General features: G+C 42.8%; 1 non-coding gene across 1 annotated transcript; it reads right to left on the bottom strand.

Annotated features, from left to right (window-relative positions):
• Positions 1-14728: 14728 nt before the first annotated feature.
• Positions 14729-14801, bottom strand: TRNAK-CUU. Its single transcript has one exon. It is a non-coding gene; the product is annotated as a tRNA-Lys (tRNA).
• Positions 14802-18792: the final 3991 nt, after the last annotated feature.

Here is an 18792-nt window from a genome sequence, read left to right as displayed (position 1 = left end):
AGTGCTGCGGCAGTTCTGGTACCACAATATTAAAAAAACATTAAGTTATCAGACAGCATCCATGAAAAAGGTGAAGGGCCCTGAGGGGAAGCCATATGAGGACTGTCTGAGATCACTTGGTCTCTTCAGGCTGGAGAAGAGACTGAGGGGAGACCTAATTGCAGTTACAACTTCCTCGTGAGGAGAAGAGGAGGGGCAGACACTGATCTGATCTCTATGGTGATCAGTGGATGGGACCTGAGGGAATGGCCCAAAGTTGTGTCAAAGGAGGTTTAGGTTGGATATTAGAAAATGGTTTCTCACACAGAAAAAACACCAGGCACTGGAACAGATCCCCAAGGAAGTGATCACAGTCTGACAGAGTTCAAGGCACATGCTATGATTCTTGGGGATGGTCCTGTGCAAGGCTGAGAGGTGACCTCTGTGATCCTTGAGGGTACTTCCAGCTCTGCATATTCTGTGATTCTCTGATTCTGTAATTGTTTAGAGGCCCTTTTGTCTGCTGATCTATTGCAGGAGTCTACCATGGCTGTATTTAGATGGTATGTTGCGATTAAATCATTCTGTGTTTCAAACTTGTGACTCAGATTCGTGTTTTCTTCTTTCTCAGTGCCTAACTCTCTATTTTTTCTTCTCCCCTCTAAAATCAGAGGGGATATGGAGTACAAAATAATTTCCTGGAACTATTTTATAAGTTGTTTTCCATTTCTGTCATAATTATATCCTATCAGTCATTCTTTCCCTTCCCATTTTGTGATATTTTGGGTTGCCTGTTATGGAGAAGAGCAATGAATATGCCTTAAATACAAAAGAAAAGACCTGATATGTCATTCATGCCTGGTATATTTTATTCATGTTAGTATTTACATGAATGTGGGGAGTTGTTGAAAGGCCTTTAAGTATAATTTGAACACTTTAATTGTAACATCTTAAAACTGAGGTCTGGGGAGATACGCTTTTTTCCTTCTACTTACCAGTTGGGAAATTCCATGACTATATACATCAGTAATTTTAACACAACTATGTTGTTCTTAGTGATTGTCTAGTATGGATCAAAATTTCTCTGATTAGGGTCACTTACTCAAGTACAGGTACCTTGCTACAGAGTTGGTATCACAAAATTTTCATTAAGAGGCACCTGCCTCAGGAATTTTTCAGAAAAATTTTAGCCATTACCAAAGACTGCATGTATCATGACCCAAAATTATCCTATTACACAAAAGTTCTCCAGTTAAAAACACTCCTTGTGTGTGCTACAACAACCAGAGCTCTCATGTTGCTTGCAATTATTTATTTTAGATAACAAAAGGAATTGCAAAGACATGATTCCATAGGGTACATTTCTTCCACTCACTTTAACAACTGTAATAAAAGAAGCCAAACAAAATGAAAGGATAAAGCTGAAATTTACTGGAATTGGAGTGAACATGAAATAAAAATACAATCTCTGATGTGAACACTGTCAAAACCTTTCTATGTTTTACAGATGAAAAGGAAACGGCAGTGAAATGAGTGAAGTTGAAGTGTTAGGCTAATATTTCATCTCCTGCCAAATAACCCAAACCAAGCCAGAAAAAAACCCGCTACAGAACCCCACAAAAACAAAAACCGCACAAAACCCCCCACAACCTATTAGTCTCATTTGACTACTACCCTGCACATGAAATAAACTTTGAAATTGCTTAAAGATGTCAACTAAATGTCCATACATCATTAATAAAGATGGAAGAACTTTGCCATGAACTTGCAGAGGCATTGACTGTGCGGTCTGTACTCTGAAATATTTTCTCTGTCTATGTATTAGTAATTTGCATGATTTATATAGCAGTTCCAGAAATCTTAAACACTGCTACCACCTGCTGGTTAGTTTACGTTTGAGTCTACTATCTCATCAGCAAAGCAAGAAAGGAGAAAAGGAGGAAAAGCATATTCTGAAATGCTTTTTAAAAATAATTTTGCTTTGCTATTCCATCAACATTGTCTAATTCATCTCTTTCTATTGTCATAGATGAAAAATTTTAGTGTCATAAGTTGAAAAATCCTGCTATTTGCAGAAAGAGCCACTGATAGTAAGAGTAGCCTGTGATTACTTTCCTCCATTTTCACTTTTATTCCCTGTAATACACCTTGTAACTAGGTCACTGTTGTCTGCTGTGTACAGTCTTCCATGTTAGAAGAGGCAAATATGCTGGTACTCCATATTACTCTTTTACCAGCTGAGACAGTGTTGAATTCATTGTTATGGCGTCTGTAATTCAGAAAATAAAAATTTAAGAAGTTTATTGAAAAAGTTGAAATAATTGTCATGAGTATTTTCTTTGCATTAAAAAGACAGACATATAGTAGTTGTCATGACAACTGAACCTTGCAGGATTATGGCAGGAAAAGTTCTTATCCCTGTTGGGGTCCCTCCCCCGCCGTGTAGCCCTGGGAGAGGGGCCCTGAGGGCACAGACACGGGGCTTCCCTGTCCCTGCTCAGCCTCGTTCCCATTGGTTGGTTTGTGTTCCCTGCGCGGGCAGAAGGACCCTTGGTCCTGTGACTGGAACAGTTCCTGAGCAGAGCTCCGGCCATGTGGTTGGAGAAATAAACATCTCTCTGAAACAGCTAGCAAGAATCTGTCTGTCCGTATATATATTTCCTTTCCACGGGACTCCTGGTTTGATATATGCGTGTTGCAGGATCCCCACTGCAACAAATGGTGGAGATTTGTGAGCAGAACGATCCCCGATCCCTAAGCGACTGATTTGTGTGAGTAAACCCTGGAAACTTTGGATTCCTCTTCTTGGTTTTGCTTTGCTATTCCATATCTAAACTATGGAGGAACCGTGGGAAGACTCTTGGCTCTCAGAGCCGCATATGGACATTTATCTTAAACTTAAAATGATTCTTGAACAACGATTTGTAAATTTTAGCTTGATTCAAGCTCAAAAAGAACTGAAACACTTCCTGGCATGGTTGTTTAAGAACTTTTTCTATGTTTCTTGGGATTTAATTCTTACCAAGGGCTTTTGGAAAACCGTTTGGACACAGTTAATATTGGAGTCAAAATATATGCCGATGGAAGAATATTTTCGTGAATATTATTTAGTTACTGAGACTGTTGAGCAATGTCAGCTGTGTCCTGGTGAAGGGAAGCGTGGCGCAGGGACCGTGCGGCCCAGGCCACGTGCGCCGAGCTCTCTGAGAGCAGCAGCGAGGCAGTTCCCGCGCGCGGGCGGAGCCACGCGAGCCGCAGTGTCGGTGGCGGAGCGAGGCGCGGCGGGACCCGGCGGTGCCCGCCCGGTCCTGTGCAGCGCGTGGTGGAGCGAGCCCCGTGAACGCCCGACCGAGAGGGGCGGCGCGCGGGCGGCGGCTGGCGGCGATGGCGGTGGAACGGAGCCGCGCCCAGCCGAGACGCGCGCTGGAGCGGGGCGCGGGGGAGTCATCGCTCGGGGGCCCGGCCGAGACGTGGGTGCAGCGCCCGGCAGCGGCAGCGAAGCTGCGACCAGAGGAGGCGACGCACGGAGAACTGAGCGGCGTGGCCCGGCCCGGCCCGCGCAGCCCCGAACGCGACCCCGGGAAGAGCGCGCAGGCACCAGCAGCTCCGAGAATTCCAACACGGGAGCGACCGAAGGAGAGAGCAAAGACGCAGCGAGACAGAAAACAGCAGCCACTCGGAAAAAGGAAAAGATCATAGCAACTAAGATCTTAGGGATAGTAAAATGGTATAATGTTAAGCAAAATTATGGTTTTATAACAAGGTGTGACAACCAGCAAGACATATTCGTGCATAGAACTGCTATTAAAAAGAATAACCCTGAAAAATGCATCCCAAGCTTGGGAGATGGAGAGGTGGTGGAATTTAATATTGTACTAGGGAGAAAAGGGTTACAAGCATCGCAGGTCACTGGGCCTGATGGTGTTCCTGTAAAAGGCAGTATATATGCAAAAAATCGTAGTCATGTTAGACAGTATCTCCATTGTAAGCCCCCCCTACAGTTTCCCTTTCCTAATCCCACCTTTCCCTTTTACCCTATGTCCTATTACCCCCAGTGTATTCCCAATCCGTTTTTTCATCCATGGTTTCCCTCACAAAACCATGCTTTTGCCAATTGTTTCCCCAAAAATCCCTTTCCAATGCCGAGTGGGGGATGAAAAGGGGGAGGGAAGAAGTTAAACCCTCTCCTGCCTCAGTTTCCCCACAAAGCATGCTCAGAGAATTCTGTCTCCCTTCTGTCAGCCCTAAGATGTTCCACAGAATCTGTTTGGACATTTAAAGACTCAGGAGGGTGGCTTGTTTTGTTTTGAAACTGTTCTTGTTATGTTTATCCAGTTGTTTTCATTCTCCTTTTATTAAAATAAAACGGGTGAGGTGTTGGGGTCCCTCCCCCGCCGTGTAGCCCTGGGAGAGGGGGCCCTGAGGGCACAGACACGGGGTTTCCTGCCCCTGCTCAGCCTCGTTCCCATTGGTTGGTTTGTGTTCCCTGCGCGGGCAGAAGGACCCTTGGTCCCGTGACTGGGACAGTTCCTGGGCAGAGCTCCGGCCATGCGGCTGGAGAAATAAACATCTCTGAAACAGCTATCAAGAATCTGTCTGTCTATATATATTTCCTTTCCACGGGACTCCTGGTTTGATATATGCGTGTTGCAGGATCCCCACTGCAACATATCCCGTAATGTTAATTAAAGTTAATGATAATAATATAACTCCATGTTTAAAAATTTACTGCATCTGCCTTAGCAATTAACAATTCATACATAAAGGGAAACACTACAATCACTGAAAAGTATAATGTTTTAGTAGAAAAATGCAGAAAATCTCTCCTAAAATGATTTCTAACAAAATTGTTGTATCAAGAAGTTCCATCAAATATCCAAATAAAGAGGAACAGAAGACCCCGTTTAACTATCTGCTTGGGAAAAACCCAGCCAGTGGTGTCTGACAGTGAAATCCACAGGCAAAAGAACAATGAGGAGTCTAAGACAAGCTGCTTTGATCAGGATCTACACTCCTTCACATTTCCTTCATTTTCAAAGCTAGCATTATGTTCCAACCCAGATTACAGGATCAGATCAGAAAATCCCTGGAGTTCAGGTACTCTTTGCTGACTCCAGCCATCTTTAAATAAGGTAATTGGTCAAAAACTGGAAAAATTATGACCAAGGATGGTGGTGCAGTTTATCTAGTTCATCACTGAAGAACTGTATCGCTGCGTATAGTAATTCCCTGGTAACATCAAAATCTTCTGTAACTTTTTCCAGAATTCTGTAAAAGCTTCAAGATTTTAGAATTTCCCTCAGGTCAAAATGAGATGTTAGGCTAGCTCTGAAGTAGAGTTAGCATTTTTTTAGTTTTATTCTCCATGTATTATCACATTAGTGTTTGGCACAAAATATAAAAAAGTCTCTGTGCAAAATTCTAAATTGTCTAGTGCTCATGTATGATAAAAGTGAAAATTCACTGATTAATACCAGCCAAGTCTTGCTGTGGTATAACCAAGAACAGAATCTTAGTCTTCAGTTTTAGATCAAAGGGGGGAATTTTGCCATGATATTCTTTCTCGATTTATGATCCCATCAAAAAAGACCAGACTGGAGCTTACAGAAAAAGGTACATTTAAACTTTACATTTTCAAAATATTCAAGTGCCTGGTTTATGTTACCCCTTTAAGTTTTAGTCTTGGTGAGAAGAGAAGCAGTCAGACAACCAAAAAGAAAAGACCAAAATATATTTTTTGCTGTGATCCTTCCAGTTGTGTTAAAAGCAAGATACGCTAGCAACCTCATAAAAATACCTCACTGTATTCGTAAGATTTCTAGACCATTTTGTATACTAGATGCTCTGACCAATCATCCCTTTTTTAATCTTTATATTAACAGACTTCATGTATTTTTGTTGTATTAGTCAGTATGATGTTGTGATGCTCAGATAGTTTCTGAAATTGAATGCATTTACCCTGCATTTCCTAAAAGCATGAAAGCTTTATAGTCATGAAGTAACAATAGTGCCTTTAGCCATCAAATATTCCTGGCTAACCAATTTGGAGATTAAGTGAATTAAAATGGGCTACTAAGTAAAGAGGAGAAGAGGAATAATAAGGGGTCATTTGAGGTGTAAGTTCTGCTACAAAACATGTTAAGGATAGTGTTGCCTGCATTGGCTTATTTCTGCTCCTCGTGATGTCAGAGGGACAAAGAAAGGCCAGGGTTAGGCACTTTTAAAAATTCTACCCTAAGGGTTCAAAAACACTTACAACATGGTGACCAGGCTTTTTTTTTCCTCTTTCATCAATGCTAGTTCCAGAACAATAGAAACAAGAAATTAGGGTATGCAATTACCATGTTAAAAATATTTTTGTTATGATTTGACGCTCTGTGGCAGAGCTGAACCTAAAACTGGAAGTTTCCCATCTTACATCCACACATGTGTCCTACTGAGGGATCTAGCAACATGTGGTTTACATGGGAACACGAATCTCTCTGTCATTTTGTGTGCTGAACAGAACAAGCTCCAAGAAGCAAACCCTTGAAAGTTTGGAAAAGGTTGTTCCACTGCATCAGTTGTTCCACATTTGGCTCTTTCCAAATATTTCCGGAGGTTGCTACTATGCATACTAACTAACCAACTTCTTCTCAGCTGAGCCTGTTCAGAGTGGCTTTCGTGCTCTATATCTGGAAAAGAACCCAAACCCCAGCACTTTAACAAGAGTTGGATTGTTTAGACTTGTGTATCAAAGAGACCTTAGAAATAAACTCAGCATATAAATGGTACTATTTTATTTCGAACATCATCTCAACATCTGATTCATTTCTTCAAATAAATTTCTCTTTGGCACAACTTGCACATATCTGAAAACCACCATGTAATTTGGTACAATGCTATACAGTTGGCAGCCTCTGCTCAAGAAAGGTCCAGAACCAGAACTGTGAGGGATGTCACAAGCCAGCACTGAGGTGCATTAGGAGAGTTGTATGGGGAGAATTTCAGAGTGGTTGTTTGCACCATGTCCAATCAAAGCCATTGCTATTGTTTTCTCACTTTCAGGAGCATTGAAGTCATGTAGAAAAAATGATTGTGCGTATCTAAGCTTTTCTCACTCCATTCAAAGTGCCCCTCCCCACCTCAAGCTCCCTTAAGAACTAGAATTTTCCATTTTGCAGAAGGCATTTTCAGAGTTGCAACCTTCAGCATTGTCTCGGTTTGAAAGATAGGTGTCTGCAAAGGAAGGCAGGAATCTCCCTTGAAATGAAAAAGAAATTGCAACCCCCTTCCCTCCGAGTTATTATAATTTTGAAATTAAGGGGCTTTCAGGCAAAGGTATGAGGAATAGGAATAACAGTTCTTTACTATTATATATCTATATGTGTATAACCGGTCAAACAAACAGCAATAACTATGGCAGCAACAGCAAACAATCACAAACCCAGTGCCAGCCTTCTCGGCTGTCGGGCCCTTTCCCCTCGGGTGCAGTTCCGCTCGCAGCCGGCAGGGGCGCTGGCGGCTCCCGGTGAGCAGGGCAGGTGCGATGGTTCCCCCGCGGCTGCAGGGGGCGCTCCGGAGCGAGCTCGGGGAGCACGCGGCACCGGTGCCCTGGGATCCCGGGAAGGGATGGAACAAAGGCTTCACAAACCCCTGGGCAGCCGATCCCGGTGTCCGGCCGGACCCTCAGGAACAGCAAGCTGGAACAGCAGGGACGAGCACCAATCCCAGGTGGCAGATGAGATGGATCAAACTGCGGAGCTGCAGTGGGAAACCCTGGGAGGTCTGGGCAGGCAGGGTGAGCAGGGCTACAGAGTAGCGAAGGCTCAAAGCAAGGGCTGGGGCAGGGAAAGGCGGGTTTGGGAATCCCGGGGTTTCTCCGGTAGGTAAAAAGAAGGCAGCTCAAGGAGCAGAAAGCCTGCAGTGCTGACAGGACGGCAGCAGCCTCCCCCTCCTCTGAACGCCAAGCACACACCAACATATATGGGGAAAATTCCTCAAGAGGGAAAAAAACCAGAAGGGGAACTCCCAAAACCCCAACAAGCATACAGAACTGTAAAGTATTTTTATTTACAATTAGTCAATAGAATAATTTAGGAAATTCCGGTATTCAACATTTTATTTGGGCATCCATCACGGCCTATATACACACTGAATAAAGTCCTGTCTCATAGTAATTTCTGAAGTTATGTCCAGCAAAAGCTTTCATGGTGTAAAATAAATTCCATTTCAGTTGAGGAAAAAAATAATCTCTTCTGTGTGTTTATTACCTCAGTGTGCAGAAGAAGAAAGTAAAAAAAAAAAACAAAAGCAACCCCCCCAAAATACAAACAACCAAACAAAGAACAACTAAAAACTAAAAACAACTTCACAAGCATTTAAATTCTACAAATGATTAAAGGTTGTAGAATTACAACTAATTAACTGTTGGGGTTTTAGGAGCTCTCCTGGTTTTTTTTGGGTTTTTTTCTGTTAAAGGAATTTCCCCAATACATATTGCTAGGGGAACAAATGGCTTGGTATTTAAGAAAAACAAAAGAGCTGGCTAGTTTTTTGTTTCACCTGGGTGTGTGGTCAGTTAGGTCTCCAGCGTTCAGACAGAGAGGGAGGCTGCTTTCTTCGGCTGCTTTTCCTTCTGCTGGAGAAGCCCCAGAATCCCAAAGCCCGCCTTCCCTGCCCTGCTTGGAGCCAGTCTGTGGCCGCCCTGCCCTGCCGTTGCTTTGAGCCTTCACCACGTTGTAGCCGTGCTTGCCCTGCCTTCCCAGACTTCCGGGGGGGTTCCCCATTTGGATACATCACGTCTGCCACCCGGGATTTGTGCTTGCCCCTGCCTTTCCAGCCTGCCGCTCCAGCCTGCCGCTCCAGCCTGCGGTTCCCGAGGGTCCGGCCGGACACCGGGATCAGCTGCCCAGCGGTTTGTGAAGCTTTTGTTCCGTCCTTCTCCGGGATCCCCAGCACCTGACAGCCAAGAAGGCTGGGACTGTGTTGGGGAAGATGAAACAGGAAAGCCTTGGAAATATGATTGCCTGACAAAAGATTTTGGGAATATGAAAACTACAGGCAACATCGAAATGAAAGCCACTTTTGAAATACCAGGTCTTAGTTACTGAACAACTAGAAAACAATGGTATGGCCACTGAAGTAGTCCCCTCTTGATGGAACAATACCCTCTGCTTGCAAACAGGTCCAAGGGTCAGAGCAGACCCTACTAGCTCAGCAGAAGGGGTCCAAAGAGTAGTTTTTAGAAGTTAAGATGTAACACTCTATGGTAATATAAGAACTCTTATAGGCTGTATGTAAATGCTATAGGATTTGTATCTTGTATTAGATTGGTTAGTGACAATTAGAATATTCAGTACAGAAGATGATTTATTGTATTGTAACCAGGACTTCAGACATTCTCATTCTCTCTTCCATTCTATTCTCCTGCTCTCTCTTCCACTCTTGCTCTTACACTCTCTCTCTCACCCGTTCACTCTCCTGCTCTCTTGGGCCTGCTCAGAGCTGAGTCTAGCAGCTCTGAGCAGTGCCCCAATACCCACGCCCTTTACAATAAACCGGCTGTGTCCCAAGACCTGCCTATAGAGATCTCTCGTCTCCATCCGTCACCGTCTACGTCCGGCCGTCCCGACTGGACCCAAGAACCCCCACAACCTACAGTCTGGCGCCCACCGTGATTGCCGAACCCACACCCGAAACCTACAGGACTGGGTTTGTGATTGTTTGCTGTTACTGCCATAGTTATTGTTGCTTGTTTGACAGGTTATACACATATAGATATATAATAGTAAAGAACTATTATTCCTATTTTCCACATCTTTGCCTGAAAGCCCCTTGCTTTCAAAATTATAATAACTCGGAGGGAAGGGGGTTGCATCTGCCATTCCAAGGGAGGCTTCTGCCTTCCTTTGCAGATACCTATCTTTCAAACCAAGACATTAACTTCATATTCCTATTTGAGGAAGGAGTAATGTTGTGATCTAGCCAGTTCTAACTTGCATATTCCCAAGGAAAACACAAAACAAAAAGTGTGTAGAAGTGACACAACCCCAACACCAGTGCTGGACTACCACCTATGGCCAGTGCCTGGCGACACAGAGGCATTAGCCCATGCAGAAAGACCATGCAATTGTAGCAAGAGCATTTTTATTCCACAAATTGCACCCCAAATGATGAACCGAGTTTGTTGAAGTTTGGTTCCCAATAAAATGTTGCTCAACTGCTCTACAATAATTAGAGGGGGGGGGGGGGGGGAAGATAATATTTAATGTGTTATTTAATACTAATTAATTTCATATTCGTTTGTTGATATTTTTAAAATTCTCCTTAGGTTCATTGTAATTTGATTGTACTTTTTAATGAGACCCCTGAATCTTCACACTTATACTGTGGCCAGTGGCAACACTACAGAAATTCTTAACACCTTTTAAAAGAGATGGGATTTTTAAAAAAAGCCTTCTATCTGTGGTTCAGTGGAGATTTTGGAGGCTGCTGAGGAGGTGAGATAAGGAGGGGATGTGGCCCCCAGGGCACCTGAACATATGACTCGAACACCCCTCTGAAGGGGTGTGGTAAGTGGTTTCATTTCAACTATGTAACATTTTCATTTCCAATTCTGTTTTTTGGACACATCTTTGAAAGAGGAGAATTCTCCTGGAGGCCAATTGGATGAGCTTGAAAGTGCAGAGTTCACCTGGAAAATTTGCAAGAAAATTACTGCACTCTCTATATTATATATTCTCCACTAATATTTTCTGCTATTATTTCAGTGGAGAGACTACAACTGGACCACACTAAGCCATGTGGAATTAGGGATCTGTGTCTCTCCTGACCCTTTGGAAATTCTATTTCTCTTAGAAAATGTTATGTACAGAAGTACATATCTGTTAAAATACTGCGGCATTTCCTCCAGAAAATAAATATTGCCAATTGTAAACGTCTAAGGAGAGAGTGACACACAGTGAGGAAGAAGAAAGGCAGCATGGAGGCCTATTCCTGCTCCTTCTGCTTATTCTTGAGAAGGTACTTGATATTTCATGGGCTTTCTGACAAGGTGGGATTTCTGTTCCATTGACTGCACAGTCTTAATAGGAAAGAATCAGTGTAAAGTAAAAAGACAAGCTTCTTAAATACTCATAGGCAAGCTGACTGCCTGTGATAATTAGTGAGTGGTTCCTAGTCAGTGCAGGGAACAGGAAAGCAGTTTATATTAATCCAACTCATTAACTCCAGGGGAACATTTTTTTTTTTTAAGATAAAGCAATCCGTAAAGGAAAAGCACAATAAATAAAAAAATGTAATTCTTACAAACACATGCCACCCTTATAAAACTGTTCTGAAAGATTTCTCAGGTTTACTTGGTCAAAACAAGACTGTCTAACGAAGTATGTACATTTGTTCATCACTTGTGCTCTTAAATAGCATAAAATCATATCTCATCCTGTTCTTTCTAACTCTAGTAGAACCAGCTGCCTTTGAAAGAGGTTGTTGTTCCTTTTTTCTCAGACCGTTCAGTTTCTGAATCTTTTAATCAGATCTAAAAGCGTTCTGTCCCTACTTCTGGACTTGTCTCCAAAGAGCTAGGTTTAAAAATGTGTTCATTTTACTCCTGTCATTACTCTACCAGCACCTTCCATGCTGTGGGTTTGGTTTTTTAATTCTTTGATACTGGCCAGATTCTCCATCTTCTGGAATACCACAGAGATGTCTTTTCCATCAAATATTTACATCAGAACCTACCACTGAAGCAGGACATGTTGTGTGAGTTGCTGCATAAGGCACTTTGTTTCAAAAAGCCATCTTCCAGATAATATTTGCATCTTGGGAACTTACATATTCAAGAGTATTGTTTATTTGGGTTTTTTTAAACACATATGAAATATAAATTCATATTTGAGGAACTATGCCTTTCTCTAAGTTTTAAAAACCATTCAGCCGCATGTTTTCAGCAGTAAGAAGAGCAAATCAATAAGGGTGTACAACAAAATGTGTTTTTCCTGGGATCTTCCTATAGTAAAGAAGGTTGCTTTAAAGGAAAAATTATATAATACTATACTAAATTCATGAGAAAAAGCAAGTAACATGAAATACATGAATAAAATGACCTGAAAATGTGTGTAAGGTAATGGCTTGCTGAATAAGCTTAAAAAATCTTTAATTACAAGGGCCAAGGGAAGAATGGCAGAAACACCTGACTAAATCCATTGAGTGGGCAACAAAACACAGGGTGAATGAAATACAGTGTCAGTAAACACAAGGTGATGTATACTGGCAGGAACAATCCCAACTCTACTTACAAAAAGGGAGGTGAAGGCAAGTGTCCATTACCACTCCTGAAGCAGGACTTTGGGGCTGTAAATTTAATAAAAGCATTATCTTCTTCCTTTTTATAAGCCTCTTCATAGTACTAGAAGGCCACAATGAAGAGAAGGCTCCCCCAGACACTTTCTTCTCCAGGCTGAACAACCCCAGCTCTCTCAGCCTGTCTTCACATGAGGTGCTCCAGCCCTCTGATCATCTTCATGACCTCCTCTAGACCTGCTCTAACAGGTGTACATCTTTCTTGTGCTGAGGACCCCAGAGCCAGATGCAGAACTCCAGGTGAGGTCTCACAAGGGCAGAGTAGAAGGGAAGAATTGCCTCTCTCAACCTGATGATCCCTTCTCTTTTGTTGTAGCCCAAGATATCATTAGCATTCTGGGCTGGGAGTGTACACTGCCAGCTCGTGTCCAGCTTTTCACCCACAAGAATCCAGAAGTCCTCCACAGGGCTGCTTCGGTGACTTCTTCTCTCAGTCTATTGTACCAACTCAGGTGCAGCACCTGGCACTTGGATTTGTTGACCTTCATGAAGTTCTCTTTGACCCAATTCTCATGTTTATCAAGGCCCCTCTGGATGGCATCCCATCCTTCTGTTGTGTCAGCTGCACACTCAGCTTGGTATCATCTCCAAACCTGCTGAGGGTGCACTCAATCCCACTGTCTGTGCCATTGATGAGGATGTTGAAGAGCACCAGTCCCAAGAGAAAGCCCTCAGGGACTTTGTCATTGGCCTTCATCTGAACACAGAGCCTTAGACCACAACTCTCTGGCTGCATCCATCCAGCCAATTTCTTATCCACTGAATCAAATATATGATCAAGTCCATCTATTAAATCCATGTATCTCCAATTTAGAGATAAGGATGGGATGTAGGATCGTATCAAAGGCCTTACAGAATTCTAGATAGATGACATCTGTTGGTCTTTCCATGTTGACCGCTGCCATCACTCCATCATAGGTGGTCACCAGATTGGTCAGGCACAATTTGCCCTTGCTAAAGGTGTGCTGGCTGCCTCAGGTCACCTCCTTGTCCTTTATGTGCTACAGTGTATCTTCTAGGAGAACCTGCTTCATGATCTTCCCAGACACAGGGGGGAGGCTCACTGGTCTGTAGTTCCACAGATCTTCCCTTCTCTTCTTTTTAAAAATTGGAGTGATGTTACCCTTTTCGGGTCACCAGGGACTTTGCTTGACCACCATGACTTTTCAAATATGATGGAGAGTGGCTTGGAAACATTAGCATCAGCTCCCTCAGGACCTTAGGATGTATCTCATCAAGTCTTGTCAAGTGGTGGCTCTTCAAGTTCAAGTAGTCCTGAACCTGCCCTTTTTTTGTAGAGGGAGGAACTTCACTTCCCCACAAACTCTTTTTGTTGAAAGAAAATTTGTGCAGCCAGAGCTCAACTGGAGTTGAAGCTGGCCAGAACTTTGGGGGAAAATAAGCAGAGATTTTTTCAAATATATTAACAGCAAAAGGCAGTGTAGAAATTACGTCAGCCAGTTACAGGATGAGGATGGTCATCTCACAAACAGGGACATGGACAAGGCAGAGGTGTTTAATGCAGTCTTTACCTCTGTCTTCAACACAGATGACAGACCAGGGGGGTGTCAGTGCCCTGAGGTGGAGGACCAAGACTGCAAGAAAGATCAGTTTCCTGTTGACCCTGGACTTGTGCAGGATCTGCTGCCTAATGTTGCTCCAGTTTTTAAGAAGAGCAAAAGGGAGGTCCTACAGGCCTGTAAGTCTCACTTCTGTGCCCAGTAAAATCATGGAAAATATTTTTCTGGGAAGTTTTGAAAAGAACAATGCAGCCATTGGTCACACCCAGCATGGCTTCATGAGAGGAAAGCTGTCCTGGGGTGATGTTACGAGGCCGCTCTATTCCTTAACCGTCCGCTCAATGCCCAAGGACGCTGTGCCTTTAAGATGGAGCCGGGGTGGGGGCGGAGCCACGGGACCGAGTGCGGGTCGGTTCAAGGGCTCAGCCCGGCGGCTCGGGGGCTCTGGGGCTCGGCGGGGCTCGGGAGGGAGTGCGGCGGGAGCGCTGGGTTGATCTTTGGGTTTCTTTTGTGTTCCGGCTCTCTGGAAAAAGGTTCTGTTGGTTTTTTTTGTTTTTTCTCTTCCCTTCCCCTTGCCTCACTGCCTCCCTTCCCTTCCCTCTGGTCTGGGGAGCCTTCAGGGTGGTCCCAACAGGCCCACAGGGTGGCCTCAGCTGGTCCGAACATGTGTATCTGTTCCCTCTCTGGGCATTTGTTGTATTTTGAGTTTTGGTTTTTTATCCTGTTCTACTTTGTTTTGTGTTAATAAACAGTTTGTTTTTTCCTACATTCACTTCTTGTTACCAATTTGTCCCATTGGCGGAGGTAAAAGGGAGCCCCTTTTCCCTTTGGAGGAGGTGCTCATTCCTCCTAAAATTTTGTCTCCAAAAACCAGGACATAAATTTGGTGCCCGGTATGGGGCTCAAACCCACAACCCTGAGATTAAGACTCTCATGCTCTACCAACTGAGCTAGCCATGCTCAGTTCTGAGAAGCGAAATTTTAGGAGGAAGTGCTCCAAAATGAGTGCCTCTTCCAAAGCGAAAAGGTGGAATAGGAAAGAATTTGGGCCCAGTGAGAGTTAATTAAAATAGTTAGGAGAGCTGGACCTGAAATAGGGTTTTAGATGCTAGTAACTGATTACTAAATAACTGATGATCTGTCATTTGCATGTTTGTTTAGCTATGCTTAGAATAAGGAGTAGAAACATTGATAAGTTGGTGTATGGAACAAGGACAATTACCAATTTGCTCCCTTTGTGGGAACCCGTCCAGAAGTCATGCAAGAAGAAGCTTAGAGGTCACTAAAGTAATTAGGATTGTTAAAACTCAGAAAGGCAAAAAGGTCAAAATGAGGAGGATGAGTTACTTCATCTTCCTTAGAACCACTGACCCAATTCAAGACCAGCGACTCAATTCAGAACACACACTACGCATGCTTAATGACATGTAAGCTCATTTCCATATGAAGTGGAGAATGGGCGGTGTTAATGCTATGAATATGCATTTGTATTTTGGATATTCATAATATTTGGAAATAAAAGGTATCATGTTTGCTTATATCAGGGCCTGTGTCTTACGGAGCTATCCCATGTAGAGCCCGGCGCCAAATAAAACATACACTTTCTAACTCTAAACTGTTAGAGAGTTTTTGTCCATCTCAGTTGGATATCGATATTAGATCGATATTCATATTTTGGTAAATCACAGAGAGGCCCTGCAGAGAGACCTGGACAAATTACAGGGCTGGGAAATCACCACCTGTATGAAGTTTAACAAGGATTCTGCACCTGGGATGGGGCAACTCTGGATGTGTGTATGGACTGGGCAAACGAGAGGCTGGAGAGCAGCGCTGTGGAAATGGACCTGGGGGTTCTGTTCAATGGCAAGTTGAACATGAGTCAGCAGTGCCCTGGCAGCCAGGAGGGCCTCCCGTGTCCTGGGGGGCATCAGGCATAGCATTGCCAACTGGGCAAGGGAGGGGATTGTCCTGCTCTGCTCTGCTCTGCACTGGGGTGGCCTCACCTCGAGTGCTGGGGGCAGTTTTGGTGCCACAATATAAAAAAGACATTAAGTTATCAGACAGCATCCAAAGGAGGGCCATGGAGATGGTGAAGGGTCTGGAGGGGAGGCTGTATGAGGAGCAGCTGAGGTCACTTGGTCTGTTCAGCCTGAAGGAGACTGAAGGGAGACCTCACTGAGGTCTTCAACATCTTCACAGAAAGGGGCAGGCTCCAATCTCTTCACTCTTGTGACCAGTGATAGGACTCAAGGAAACAGCATGACGCTGAATCAGGGGAGGTTTAGCTGGGATGTCAGGAAAAGGTTTTTCACCCAGAGAGTGGTTGGGCACAGGAACAGGCACCTCAAAGAAGTGGTCACAGCACCAAGCCTGACAGAAGAAGCCTGACCAAGGAAGCATTTGGACAATGCTCTCTGGCACATGGTGTGATTTTTGGGGTGTCCTGTGCAGGGTCAGAGGTTGGATTCCATGATCCCGATAGGTTCCTTCCAACTCAGGATATTATATAAGTCTACAATTCGAAGCTGAAAAGTAGCAGAACTCAAGGTAAACTTCTGAAATACCCCTAGGACCTCCCGCTCCTTTAACTGCATTCCTCAAAGGATGCTTGAAACCTCCCTGAAATATGCCAATCTTATTTCAGTGTAAATATAGCCTGAATACTAGAAAATAAGCACCTGCTGGATATATTTCTCCTGAAACAAAAGAAGTAGCTGACCTTTACTGGAATAGTATGTGTCAAGTTTACTAGAAATTGTTAAAAAAACAAAGCCATGGGAATTTTGTGAAGTTTGTGCCAAGTAGTCCTTAACAGTTACTGCTAGAAAACTATTAATAATATAAAGCAACAATAATTGATGCTCAAATATTTCTGTGTTCAGTTACCTCACATTAACAAAAATAGACTTCTAATTTACAGATTGCATTCTTTAGCCATTGAAGACCATGTGATCCCTCACAACATTGCCTATTCGTTGCATGTGCCTTTGGTTTAGGCAGATCACCAGAACTCCCTTGCTGAAAACATTCAGGTTTGATTGATACTCTGTCAAGAAGTCATCCCAGAGAAGAGGAAAGACAAAGATCTTACTTAATGTAGTGAGATATTTCTGAGTGAAAGAGCTTTTCAGCAATGAGAGGTCTGGAAATGCAAGACTTAAGGTAAGAGTACTCATTGTCTCTATCTAAAATAGGGGAATAACTTAAGCCCCTTTAAATATTAATTGTACCTCGAATCAACTTTTAACCAAAGCGGTTAGATGAAGGCTTAGAACAGTCACTTCTGAGCAACTTTCAGAGACAACATACCACAGGCTCCTTTTTGCACCATTTCCCTTCCTCTGATAGAAAATCCTTCTTGGGTTCCTATTTATCTCATCCATGTCACCATGAAAGTATGGATAAAGCTTTTAGCTCTTTTTTCCTAGACAAAATTAAAGGAGGGATTGTTATTGTAATGTGGATGGCCTGACCCTTGACAGTGATTACAAAGGAAATAGGTGCTCTGGGACCCAATGTCCAAAGTGAGATCTGTGGCAGACAGGTGGCTGGTAGTACAAGGTACTCATTCAGCAGAGACCAGACACATAAATGCACACTGTACAAAACACACTGAACTTGTCATGCTTTAAAGGATCTGCGCTATCTGATTGTGTCCCACACACATTTATTATTATGTCTAGAAACCAAGCATAGTTGGCATCAGTGTATCAATTCCGTCGCTATTCAAATGGAAAAGCTTTCCTTCAGGCACCTTTGATACACATTCTTAAAACAGGGAAGAAGTAAACACCAGGACCGTTTTGTAAGAGTAGCTTGTTTTTATATGTAGCTTTTTCTTTAGGAAATGTCTCTATAGGGTTGTTAGGTCATGGTACACAAGTAGATACTTAAATCGTTTTGTGGCCACTGAAATGCATAAAGAAATTAAGGTGCTTCATGTTTCTCCAGCCTGTGTTTACTGACTGCATCTTGGCAATGAATATGTTGTTTTCCACCAATATTTCTTTGCCAGGTCATAAGCTAAAAGCATCTTGGCTATGTTTCCTTGTAATAAATTTTCCAGAGAGAAAACAATTTTCTAGTGAAGGCCAAGCATGGTGGCAACAAAAAGTAGATTTTTCCTAATTTTTTTAATTTCCAATTTATCTTCCAGTAGAAAAAATAGTATCTTTTTATTTAAAGAAATCACAGAAAACCGAATCAGCACAAGAGAGCTCTTAAGGAATTTAAAAGTAAGATTTTCTCCCAAGGTTAATAAAATCCTATTTATTCAAATTACTATGTACTATCAGATTCTACATCTTTTCTCAGGAAAAAAAAAAAGGATAAAAATAAACTAACATTATAGGGGAGAATTTAAGGACTGGTCTTCTCTATGTGAAATCTCTTTTCTCAGAAATCATATTATTACATCAAACACACTTGCATGTTTATCATTGTACCTCACATCAGAGCTTTGAATCTGGCCTTTTTGGCATGTCCAGCTATAAAGATGCCCAAACTGAAGTCCCAGATGAAAACATCTACAAATCACACTAGTTCATCTGTAAATACAGATGTTTTGTAAGCCTGGGCTGGTTATACCTCCAAGGGTTAAATATATCCTGTAAAAGCATTGTCCTCTGAATCCAAATTTACCTGCAAAGCATTGCCCAATTGTACTTTGCTCTGTCTCTTCACCTTTCCAGCATTTAATGCATTCCAAAGTACTGCATGTGCCTGTTTCCAGAGTGTCTTGCTCACATGGTTACTGATTAACCTATGAGTGCACTTAAAAGATTATCCTGAGAGCAGATACCTTCAAGGCCCTTTTGACTTTTATTAACAGAATGTGGTCAGCCTTTGGATATCACAATCCAACCATATTTGATTATGCAGCTCTGAGCACATTCTTTTTAATTTCTGGAAGTGTGTGAGAAATAGCTTATTGTCCACTATATATATAGAT

The sequence above is a fragment of the Corvus hawaiiensis genome, chromosome Z (assembly GCF_020740725.1).
Source record: "Corvus hawaiiensis isolate bCorHaw1 chromosome Z, bCorHaw1.pri.cur, whole genome shotgun sequence".
Classification (NCBI taxonomy): Eukaryota; Metazoa; Chordata; class Aves; order Passeriformes; family Corvidae; genus Corvus; species Corvus hawaiiensis.
This window is presented reverse-complemented; position numbering and strand designations above follow the sequence as displayed.